This window comes from Pseudopodoces humilis, chromosome 6 (assembly GCF_049639895.1).
Source record: "Pseudopodoces humilis isolate 2021_Gansu_Grassland_sample_001 chromosome 6, ASM4963989v1, whole genome shotgun sequence".
Lineage (NCBI taxonomy): Eukaryota > Metazoa > Chordata > Aves > Passeriformes > Paridae > Pseudopodoces > Pseudopodoces humilis.
The window spans coordinates 55,861,066-55,873,570 of NC_142205.1; the positions used below are offsets into that span (position 1 = coordinate 55,861,066).

At 40.5% G+C, this 12,505-nt stretch overlaps 1 protein-coding gene across 5 annotated transcripts in view; it reads left to right on the forward strand.

The window, feature by feature from the left end:
* Nucleotides 1–12,505, forward strand: part of ARHGAP24 (Rho GTPase activating protein 24) — a 184,909-nt gene that overhangs the window by 53,047 nt on the left and 119,357 nt on the right. The window lies entirely within an intron of this gene.

Consider the following 12,505-nt stretch of genomic DNA (forward strand, 5'->3'; position numbering starts at 1 on the left):
GCTGTAAGACAGCAGCAGTGTGCCTGCTGTCTGCTTTCCCTGGGGTATCTGTCCAGCCATTTTAAATGGCTCAGCCAATTTGTATTTAGTACTTCCTTGACTATTGTAGATCTAAAATGTACAAAATACCAAAATTGGAAGGGGAAGCTAATGGAGAGAGCACCAAACCTATAAATATGGGATGCTGTTTGTCAAAATTGATGCTAATGTTTTTACAACGTGATTTGATTGATATAACACTTAAACAGCAGCCTTGATCAGGATGCTTTTGTGAACAAGATAATTTATCTCAGCAAATGCGTTCACATAAATGTTTTAAAATGAAAGGCATGATGGATCTGTCTAGAGCCTGCACACAGCAGAGCTGACAAACCTGCCACCTGTTAAAGGCTTTCATGAACTGTTCTGTATTTAACAGAAAAAGTTTAATATCATCACTTTCCTTTGCTGAGACTTCCCTTATCTCAGGCACTCTGAGGTATCATGTAGCAAATGCTTCTGAGTGGCACAGCTCTGCTGTTGCTTTGGTGTTTTAATTACAATTTCAGCAAACCAGTGAAGGAGCCATTAAATCTTAAATGTGGCTTTTGTGCTGCACGTCCACGAGGACGGGCCTTTCATCCAAAGCTACAGGGAGACCGTGTTTTGTTTGGATTCAAAGGATGCCCAGCCTCATGTTATCCCGTTAGATTAATGGGAAATCAGTTGTTCTGGATTTTCTAAATGGAAGATGATGTTTCTCAGAGTAAGCCAGAAATGTAGCAGGATATCATGGTGCATTGATGCTGCATGCCAGCCTGGATGCTTCCATATGCGTGTGAGAGGGAAAGCCTTAGAGTGTACTGAGACCTCTAAGACACGGGTTGGTGGAGATTTTTCTGCAGCAGGTGGGAAAAGTATTCACAAGTCTTTCTTCATCCCTCTTGTAGACCCTCTATAGGTACTGCTCCTAGAAGGTCTCCCCAGAACCTTCTCCTCTGAGAAACCCCAACAGGATGCTTCTTCCTGTTGCTGTTCAATGAATTCCCACTCTTTTTTTTTTTTTTTTTTATCCAGAAGCATACTGGATGCTCACTGTGTAGGTCCTTGATTGACTTCGATTTACTGTGGATGTGGAAAACATTTCTGTCTGAGTAAACACTACTCAGCTTTTAGTTAAGCTATGCAGTCACCAGACTGAAGCTTGCTGATGTTGCAGAAGGGATGTAGAAGGGCAGAAAGGAGGTAGAAAAAGTAAAAGCAGTGGGTAAGGAGGTAGAGTAGCAAGGAAGAGAGCTGTGTAGAGATTTGTGAGGTACATGGGCAAAGTTAGAAGCATGATCAGTAATAGCCATTGGTAGCAGCACTGGCATTGTAAAATCATACCCTTTGAAAATAATAATGATATGTCATTACAGTATTATATTACTACATATATTATAGTAATGAATGATTACCTTCATTGTGTGTTCTGGCTTTAGAAAGCAGCCTGTGAAAACATCCTCAAGCCAGTGACTCAAATGGATATTAGAATTCAGAAGCTTTTCTGTTTTTCTTTTGGCTGAGTTACATTTTGTCACGCGAGGCAAGATAGTGTGATAGTTTTTACAAACTACTATCAATTTGAGACACACCCTTCTTTTTCTTGCCGCATCCTAAGTGGTACCTGGGTTTCTCTTGATGATCACAGCTCCAGCTCGAGTCACTATGCTCTGTAGCTGCGAGCATGCCAGAAAATGGGGCCACTTCTGGTTCAGCTCCAAAGTAAAGTTTTTAGTTGCACATTGTCGGGCTGACTAATTTGTCATGTTTGCCCTGTGTTTTCACTTCTGAGAAAACAAATGTGCGATGGAAATAAATGTGCATCTAGAAATGCTTAAAGCTTCTGGAGCTGTCTCTCAAAAAAAAGCAGATTCCAAAGTGTTGACAGCAGATGACTGGTATGAACCATATTTTCTTAATAGCTGGAAGAAAGGCCCCTTTTCAACAATAACTCCAGGCAGGGAGCAGTTCAGTGACCAAAATATTTCTGTGTTTGCCAGAAAACCTGGAGCTTTGTTTCTGTTCACCTGCTGTGTAAACACTGCTTGGTTTCTTCTCTTCCATAAACTGCATTTTGTCCTCTTGCTTTTGTAAAGGCTTCTGCAGTTTCTCCTGCAGACCATGAAGGCCTTTGTGGTCATTTATATTTTGATAACTTATTAAAATAGCAACATGGAATCTAAGGTATTTTTATTAATATGGTTGGAGCAGAGCAGCTGCTGGAGTGCAGTTAATAATGCTGGCCTCCAGTCACCCTGAATCCATTTTTACTCCAGACTGTCTGGCACTCTGCAAGATACACTCCCCTCAACAGGTCTGCAGAAAGCTTGTCACACTGTCTTGTGGAAAAGCAGATAAGTGATGGTTTGATACTTAAATCTGTAAAACCTCTAAAAGCTGTAGTAAGCCCAAGTACACTCAGTTATTCCTGCATTATGTTTACAGAATGTTGTAAAATACCTTTGGTGGTATTCAGAGAACAGTGTAAAAATCTAAATTATGAGAGTCTTATTTATTCTCAGTGAAGTAAGTGCTATTTTGAGGCAGCATAGTCTTGAAAAATATTAGCTATTTTTAAAATGTATCTCTGATTAAAAAGGTCAGCCTCTTGCAGAGCCTGTCAAGGTGCAGGAGCAAGTCCTTCTGGAAACTTGCATACAGAGGGAGCAGCTCTATGGCTCGGCTTTGGCTTTGGTGTGGTCTCCCATAATGTCCTTACAGTCAAACTGCTGAGATAAAAGATGGAAAAGTGGACTTTTTTCCCCATGGTTATCTTTTGAATATAGCACCTTCCAGCCTGTTAACCTATGACTATGTGATGTTGTGCACTTGGTAAATTCCTCCTGGAGTGGCAAACTGTTGAAAGAGATATCCAAGGGGAAACGATCGATCAGTTAAACCATCACGGAGAGGAATTGTTTGTGGTGGTCCTTGAGGGTTTGTTGCCTTACCCTAGGTTGGTTTTGTGGTCCACATCCATTCATGGAGTTGAACTGATGTCAGCAACTTGCAACAGCTTGAAATAGTTCTGAATGCACATTGTGCCAGTTGAAGATTATGAAGAAACCACATGTACACAAAAAACCCCCATGCAAACATGTGCAAGCAGAATTGCAGAAATGTGCATGAATTCTGCATAACCGAACTGATTCACTGGCACTTGACGTGACCTAAACTAACTCCTACTAAAACCTGCCTTGATTTTGTAGTTATTTAAATTGGGAATTATCTAGCACCTTTTCTTACATAGCCTGTAATTTAAGCATTGTTGTCAAAAAACATGTTATACACTAATAAGACTAATAATAAACAGCAAAATCTCATGCAAAAGCTTAAAAGTGTGTGGTTCAGATCAGTTATAGAGATGAAGCCATCCAAGAACTCCAGTTTCAAACTGGAAACAGTATCACAGAACGAAAGTAGCAAGAATGAAGATGCTGAACTAAAAGTAAAATGTGGAAATACTTACTGCACCCAAATGGTACTGCAGGAGAAGTAATTTGTAATCAGAGAATCTGAGTTTTCCAGTTATGTTAATTGTTTAGGTGGCACCTATTTTGTGTAGATAGCACAAGAGAGTGACCCTAGTCTCCCCCTGAGATAAGATCACTGCTACTTAATGTAATCCCTTAAACAAGGACCAACAGAGTATCCTACACAGATGCCAGAAAGCTAAATGAGCTATTAATTCTGTGTGGTTGTGGTATTTGTAGTGTAGTAGCACTTTTTAAGCTGTGCTCATAAAAAGTTTGCTATATAGATTAAATATAAATAATGTATAGATGTTAAACAAACAGGCAGTACAGTCATTAAAAAACCTTGCAAAACAAATACATAACCATTGCCATTAACGTCTGAAATTTTTCCATGTGAAACTGAATTTTTTTCCTCCTATAAAAAACAGCAAGACAATAACTAGTATAGGTTAGGCAGATTTCTCTGGAATGTTCTTGCTAGACAAATGCTGACAAGAATATTTGCACAGGAAAAATAAACATTTCAGTGGAATTGTGGTCCCATTTCCATGTCTCTCTGACACCTTTTTTAGCCTGTAAAAGTTGAACTTTATGTGTAATTTTTAGGAAATCTGCAGCAACTTTAACCTTTACTACACAGTGACATGGAAATGAATTGTCCTAGGTGGGATAGTTGGCCATATATAGGTTTCCTGGAAAAAGCATAGGGTTGGCCTTGTCCCATGGATCCAGCCTGTTCAGATCCCTCTTCAGAGTCTTCCTACTCTCCAGCAGATAAACACCACTTGTAGCCATCTGCCAGCTGGATTTAACTCCATTTACAGCACTCTGTGTGCCCAACCATCCAGGCAGCTTTTTAACCCAGTGAAGAGTGCCCCCAGCTAAGCCAGGAGCATGGGAAACTGTGTCAAAGGTTTTATTAATGGCTTCGATAAACATCCACATCCCTTTCCTCATGCATTAAGGAAGGTCTCCTTGTCATTGATGGAAATCAGGTTAGCCAACCTGCCTTTCGTATATCCATGCTGGCTGGTTCTGATGCCAAATAAGGGATTGAGTACATCAGCCTTTTTTCTTCATCCTTGCCACTACCCCACATGCAGCAAAGGGTGGAGATTTTCCTCAGTCCTCCTTTGTTGCTTATGTATTTCTACGATAATTTTTACAGTTTTTTACAGCAGTAGCCAGATTAAGTTCTCATTGAGCTTTGGGCCTTCTAATTTGCTTTCTACATAATCTCACCACATCCTTGTAGTCCTCCTAAGTTGTCTGCACCTACTTCCAAAGATCATAAACTCTTCTCCTTTTTCCCTCTCTGCCAAAGCTCTCTATTCACCCAGGCTGGTGGTCTTCTTCACCAGCTTGTCATTTGGCACATGGGGGCAGCCTGCTTCTGCATCTTTAAGATTTCCTCCTTAAAAGATGTCCAGCCTTCCTGGCCTCCTTTGCCCTTCAGGAATGTCTCACAGGGGTCTCATGTCAACCAGGCTTCTAAACAGGCCAGGGTCTCTCTCACAGTGTTGCTGTATCTGTCACTGGAGAGCTTTGTATATAAATGAGAGGTCATACTAGAAATTTTCCCCTTGTCAAATATTATCCCTTTGGGGAAAAATTGCATTGTTTTGACCTAGATGTTCTCAGGACTGGAAGTTGGTAAATTTCCTTTGCAGAAGAGATCCGTAAAGAAAGACTTGGTCCTTTGTGTTCTGGTGCTTTATTGGCTTTTTATCTTGGGAAAATAGTTTTATCTAATTAAAGGATGAATTACTTACTGACCAGAGCTATTGGAAGTATTTTTCCTGTAGTAAAAATCTCTAAAAATTCAGTAGTGCCCAGTTCCATTTTTGCATGTCAATCAAAATTTAATGATCCTTGCGAAACCTTATGTTATTGAAGCTTCCACGTGTGCATGTAGTAATGCTCACAGCTTGTAGTCATGAGTTCTTAAACTCAGTGCACTCTCTGAATTTATTTATTCATCTTATTTTTTTCTTTGCCTTTGGAAATACCAAGGGACATTTCTGTGAGGAATATGACAACTGCAGGGTGGGTTCCACAGGAAGACACCTCCTGCCCCTGAACCCTGTGACCTGTCCTCTTCTCTTACCTGAGCTCAGTCTTACCATAACAATTTCTTCTCTCTTGCCCTTACTAGAGAAATCAAAACCATAAGCATACAATATGCATCTAGCCTCTGGGTTTAGGCAAACTTAATTTTTTCTGCTGTCAATAGCTTAACTTGTTATGAGCTTGCTTTCTCTTATGGGACAAATAAGGGATTTTTTCCCCTGGTGACTGCTCAAGCCAAGATGGCTTCATTCTTGAGGAAAGAAGTTTCTTTCAAGCAGAGAAGCACTCAACCATTAAGTGAAATGTCTGGCAGGTGAGAAGGAGAAAAATCTTTAAAGAAACTGTAATCACTTAGTAATAAAGTAGTCAGCTCTGTCTCTCATTTCAAAATAAATGTTTTTGGTGCTCCATATCAGGCAAATGGAATAGATGGTATTCGCCACCACAGAAAATAATTTACCTTTTTTTTAAATTTTTTTTTAATATTAAGCTATCAGATAGGTTTGAACATTGCTTCAGGTAAAGGAAAAAAGATCTCTTTAGGCTCCTGTTTGCAGAGTTTCTGAGAACTAAACAATAGTTCTCATTCTTCAACAGAAAAAACTCTAGAAATGTGTTAACATTGTGGGACAAGAAAATGTCAAATGCAACAGTATTTATGCCAGAAAAATATATGCTGTGTAATGGCTCAATTTCATCCAAACAACCATGAATTTTTTGTTGTTTGTTTTTTTTTTTTTAAATTTCTCAATCCTTCTTTTCATTCCTGGCATGTTACCCCCTAAAATCTGAAGAGTCGCCCCCAGCCATTGTTTTCCCCTTGTACATATTGCAAAACTGTAAATGGCTGCAATTACTATGAGCCAAGGAGTGTGTCACCTCCTGCAGTAAATGTACTTCTTCCAATGCTTTGGCTCCTTAAGTGGTATAAAAATCCATTCTTACGATAAAAAATTAAAGAATCAGCGCTGACCCAGGGTTTGGAGCCAGCTGGAGAACTTGCTCAGGCCCAGTTTGAAATACAGATATCTCTGCGTAGGCAGTCAGATGAAAGGGCTGCCTTTCAGAGTTGCTGTGCCCTTTTGCAGCAAGTGACTTCACTGGGATCTTGGAAATGAATTGTAACAGTAGAAGTAGAGTTGACTTTTTAAAAAACCACTGCAGTCAAACTGCTTGTGGTGAGCATAGTGCAGGTTTCATTCATTACTGACTTCAGTACGAGTGGATTTCTCTCTGTGCTGTGAATCTTCCTCCTCACCTCATGTCTGTAAGCTCCTGACAGTGCAAGGGGCTCACTTGGACTTGAGATCTATTTCTGTGGTAGCTTAAAAGCAGAAACAGTAATGTGAGGGACAAGAATTTATAAATAACGGATAACAACTTGCATGTTCTTTCTCCTTCTTTGCTATGTATCACTTATTTATGAATTCACAGGACATGCACATCTGTATATATATGTACAGAAATGTGCATATGTATCATATGTTATTTAATTTATATTGATTAATAGACTTCTTTGTGAAATACAGTAGATGCCTTTTTAGCGGTGACCTTGTAAATACTAGTGATGTTGAGAGTATTATTCACTAAAAGTAGTATTTTTCAGTTTAAGATGCCATCTGAACTGAAGTTCACTGTTGTTCCAAAGTTTGACAGCCCAGACTTCCCAGAAACAGCAACAGTGACAAAAGAAACCACTGAATACTGCTATGTTGGATGTGGCTGTGAGTCATACAGAAGACACGAGTACCCAAAGATCCCTCCTGCTTCTTCATCCCCTCCATCAGCTGCCTCTTTCCTGGCTGATGACCTTCCTGCCTCTCTGACAGCTGATGTGATGAGTTTTCCACAAAACCACAAAAACAGATATGTAAATGCAGCACCTAACTTGCAAGTCAAAGTAGAGTTCAGTGATCTTTGGTAAATAATCAAAGCTGGACAGGCAAGAAGAAGATCTGATGTAACTGCTGGTGCTGTGTGCTTCTCATCCTTTTCTAAGGGGTAGCAGGACAAACTACAGCAAGCAAATAGCCCTGCAGAAGTGTATTAGGATAAAACCTGGAAACATTATTTTGTCAAGAAAACACTTAATTGCCTCATGTCTCTATGTGCTTTTTGAGTGGAATCCATCCAGTGATATTTAAAATCATGTGGTTTTCTTCACTGGATGCCAGTCAGCATCTTCAACGCATTTGAATTCCTTGTATCATAAACTTTCTTGGGGAAAGCCTGGTATATTTTGGACAACATGGTAAGTCTGCTTCAGAAAACTGAGTTTAAATAAGACAGGGGAGAGTGTACCGAGGGAGAAGTAATGGAGCAGAGCTGGCAGGAGGCACAGGGTTGCTTCCCTGTTGCAATGTGTTACATGGAGCATGCAAACAGAAATACCATCTGTCAGCTGCTCCTCGTGAAGCACTTGTGCAGTGGCCATCCTGTCTCCTCTTCCGTGCTTCCTCCTGAAGTTCAGCTGCTGAATGGTGCTGAAAATGTTTTGAGGGACCAGCATGGGATTAAACATCTATTTGAGCAAGACTCTATCATGCTGTGAGACTAATCCAAAGTAGATTGATGTCATTCTTGCTGCACTACAGTATTTTATTAAGTACTTAGTTAGCGGAGCAGTATTTTTTCTCAAGTTAAATGCTTCATATATGCAGATTTTTGATTTTAACAAACATGGTGCTCTGCTATTTAGGAGATCTTTGGTTTGAAGCAACTGTGTGCTATAGAAAAATCTGTATGTGAGAGAATCTCCTTTGAAAGTGGGCTTGATATTCAGTTAGGGAAAAGGCCAATGTTTCTTGAACAATCCAGATTTCTCCTACCTGCTCTGAGTCATCCTGAATGCTCAGCTGAACTGCCCTGGTAAGGACAGAAGTGTTGGAAGTGGAAAAACAACTTGGGCATACTGCAGCAGGAGCTCTGCAAAACACTGCTGACCTGGTGGAGGCACAGCCTGCAAACAGAATGACAGTGGGAGCCAGGAGGGACTTGGGTCAGGGCCACATTTTTCTCCCACTTCTCTTTTTTCCTGTATTTCTATAGACTGTGTGTCTTGGTCCCTGCTGGCACCATGCTGATTTTTCTCTCTCTCTCTCTTTTTTTTTTTTTTTTTCTTTTTGAAAGCAAATTACCAATCTGGTCCAGTCTGCAGTCTTGGGTTAAGATTTTTTAAAATGTTTTGAATGAGCTGCAGGCTTTGATATGAAGCAGTGTGAAGCTGCCTTTTTATGGAACATTTGCATGCACTCATGCACTGACACACAAGTCAAAATATGTATTTCCTCTGGAAATCACCTGCCTTTTTTGTATGCAAATTACTGTCTTGTTAGGTGTCTAAGGCTATATAGTCGGTTTTCTCTTACCTCCCCCTGGAGTTAGATACTCAAGGCAGAAAGCAGAGCTTGAACTTGTTGAAGCTTTGCAACTGACTGATAGTGTGTACTCTTGGGACTCTCCAGGCTGTAAGGATGGACCTACTGTTGCACCTTAAGGGCCCAGAAAGGCAATTGAGCAAGGGGGGCCAACAGTGATCTGGGGACCCCATTTATCTCAGATACCCTGCAGCCAGGGCTTTGTTACAGTACAGATGTGTTCCCTGGCATCAGCTGCTAAGAAACTCAGCAAAGGGACACTCCAGAGAGCCTCAGTACAGTTATATAGACAGCTACAAAACTTAGCAAGGGGGAAGTGTTGCTGTGTGGTGAAGGCAGACAGATGGGTGTGAAAGCAGACAGAATGGGAAGTGAGAGAGCTGCGATCGCTCTCCTAATGCTTTCTCCACTAGAGTTGGGCACCCAGGTGCATGTTGCACAAACAAAGCTATTTTTTTAATTTAAAAAAACCCCTCACATATGTATATTGAAGTATTTCATGTGCAAACTGATGTTTGCAATAATAGTTCTGGAAATAGTGAAATAAAATGATCACTTGAGGACATGTTCTTTTTAAACTATGGCAATATTCTGTATGGTGTTGTCTGGTTTCTCTTCGTAGTAACTTAGCTATTAGTGTGTGCCTTGAGGCTTTACATTTTAGTAGATGGAATAGGTTTCATCTATGAAACAAAGGTGATAGGGTTACAAATTCAACATTTTTGTTCCTATGTTCTCAAAAAACTGTCATTTAGAGAGTTCCCTGTAAATGGTAAAAGAGTTCTGGAATCAAAGAATCAGAAAGCATCACACTGTAATGAGTCTGTAGCATGCCTGTTGCTAATGAGTTGACAGCAAAGTTGAGTGCAGTTTTCATTTACTGTCTCATGAATTGATTTTAGTTTATAGTGCTGTAGACTAGGTTTTGTTAATTTTTGTTTTTTGTTTAATTGAATAGCAAGACTTTTTGGTTTGCTTGATTATGTTGGATGCCCTCAGTGATGCAAGCTCCCAAGATAGTGAAAATTATTCCAGCATGAAGAATGATCTGCTCATCCATTGTGCTAGGTGGAGCATCTTCTGGGTAGAGCCAACTCAGTCTGAAAGTAGGCAAGAAAATTATAACAGTCTTAATGGCCTATTACATGTGACTGTCGTGGTTTTAAACCAATAACTAAGAAAATTACTTATTTCTTGCTGTGAGATATGGATTAGAACAAGAGCAAAACAGGCATAAAACTTAAAAGGGAGAAAGAAAGAAAGTTTATTGACAAACTACAATAAGAACACCAGAATAAACTTCCAGAAAAACCTTTTCATCCCCTGTCTACCCACTATTCCCTTGTTCACATGACAAAAGAGACAAAACCTTTGGAACTTTGATGGTTAAAACAGTCCCAATTCTTGCTACAGTCTTTTCACCAGTCTTTATAGAGAAACAGAAGTTTCTTCCTGTTAATTTATGGAGTTTCTCACAAGAAAAACTATTTTTCTTATAGTTTTCCATTGCTCTAATGTTAGCTGCCCAGAGCTGCTGTTATTAGAGCCCACTCCTCCCATTTTCACATCCCAAGTGTGTATGGGCCATGAGTCTAGGGATGGGATTTTTAAGGATAAGTTATTCAAAGGCAAAAAGTCTTCTTCATCTGTTTCCGTGAGCTTCACCAGAAAACAGTTTTCTCATTGCCTCTCAAGGCTTCAAATCTTCCAGCACTTCACTGTACCATAATTACTCTACTTTTTACTCAAAATTTACACTTTGAACACTCTATTCCTCCCTATTTACTGTCATGAATTAAAGGAGCGTTTTCAAGACCTTATTGTCCATTTCCATAGTTTTAACAGAAAGATATTTCAGCTTAATTAAAGCATCTTCTTAATTCTCTACCTTTTTTTTCTTTCCTGTCACTAGTAGTTTATAAAGTCTCTTTTCATGTTGATCACTCTCTTTTCTCTGTCTGGATAAAAAGATTAATCCGCAAGTCTCATCTGGGAAATGAAAGAGTTAAAATCTTGCCCAGGCTGTTGTAGGTAGTTCTGTGGCCTCGGCCGGTGCAGGAGCTGGAGCCGTCTGCGATGGAAAGTTCCTCATGGCTGCTCTGAAGAGTGTAGGCGCCGCGCCCAGCCCGCTGCAGGCCCAGAGCCCTCTCTCCTTCTTCACTCAGCAGTCTCCAGTGAATCCAGCCACAGCAAAAAACCTGCAGCCGAGCCAGAGATCGGCTCGGCCCGGCCCGGCCGGAGCCCGGAGAAAACCCCCTCCACAGGGCCCGCATCCCCCGGCCGGGAGACGCTGGGCCCAGCCCAGTCCCCGCCCGGCCGCATGGCCTGGGCAGGGAGCGGGAAGCCTGGGGCTCTGCCGCCCTTCCCAGCCAGGAAAACAAAGAGAGCCAAGAGAGCTCTGGTTTTACACTTTAAGGTAGGGTTCACAAGTTGATCTCACTTTTCAATGGCCTAAACTGCTGTCAATTCTCAGCAATGACCGATAATTGGTCAGGAGAAAAGACGCCAGGCAGATCCCAGCAACTTAAACTTTCTTAAAGGTAAAGTAACTCCATGACAGTGACAAAAACACATGTAGTTAAAATGGCTTTTAGAGATTCTTATTCCTGGTCTCCCATAAATCTCAGAAAAAATGTATAAATGTATTATACTTCCTGGTTTTACTTTAAGTCTTAATCTGAAAAGTTGAACTACATTGTGACTTATCTTTTCATACAATCATTTTTGTTTATGATATTTTGCTTGCCTAATAAGGTATTTCACAGAAGACTTTGGAGTGTGATATCTATTAACAGGTGCTGCTTGTGGCAGGAATCAAGGAAGATAGCTCCAAGTGGGCCAAGGCACTTAATGCTTATGGTACATTTGTATGTGCAGTGAGTGTGGACAGCTGCCCACAACTGCTAATACCTGCTGCTTGTACTGCCTCAGGAGAAAACCCTGCTGTTTCATCTGCTTTCAGCAACAAGCATCATAGTGTTTCATGGAGGTGATTTTGTATGTTCTGATGAAATTCCTGTGTTGTGATGAAATTCCTCTCTTTGCCTTCCTGTGGTAACAGAGTTCTTGCTGGCACACAGCACTGACAAGTTGGTATAGAGCCCAGACTCCACGTCAGCTGGAACAAATACTGATTTTGTGAAACATTTGTTGCCTGTTCTTTCAGGTGACTTTTCCCTGTAGGTTTGTAAGGATTCCTTTGTGAGAAGATTGTAGTGTTTCTGTTTGTCTTGACTTCCCAGTAATTGTAAATGGTTCTGCTCGTAATGAAGGTTGCCAGTCATAGCAAAATTGATGTTTTTAATGTACAGGGATATCTTTAGGGCTGTTTAAATGTGGGGTCTGACATATTTGGGCATTTGGTTGAAACCACTATGGAAAATGGTGCTCCATGTTGGACTCAATGATCTGTCAGGGGATAAGGACCTTACTTGAGGTATTCTGTGTTTAAGATGTGTAAACTATGTAAGTTGTTTACTTTGAAGATGGGGGGCCCATTATGCCATAATTGGAGAATATTACTAAATGGATGTTATCTCCCATTAACAGTGGTGGACAGCT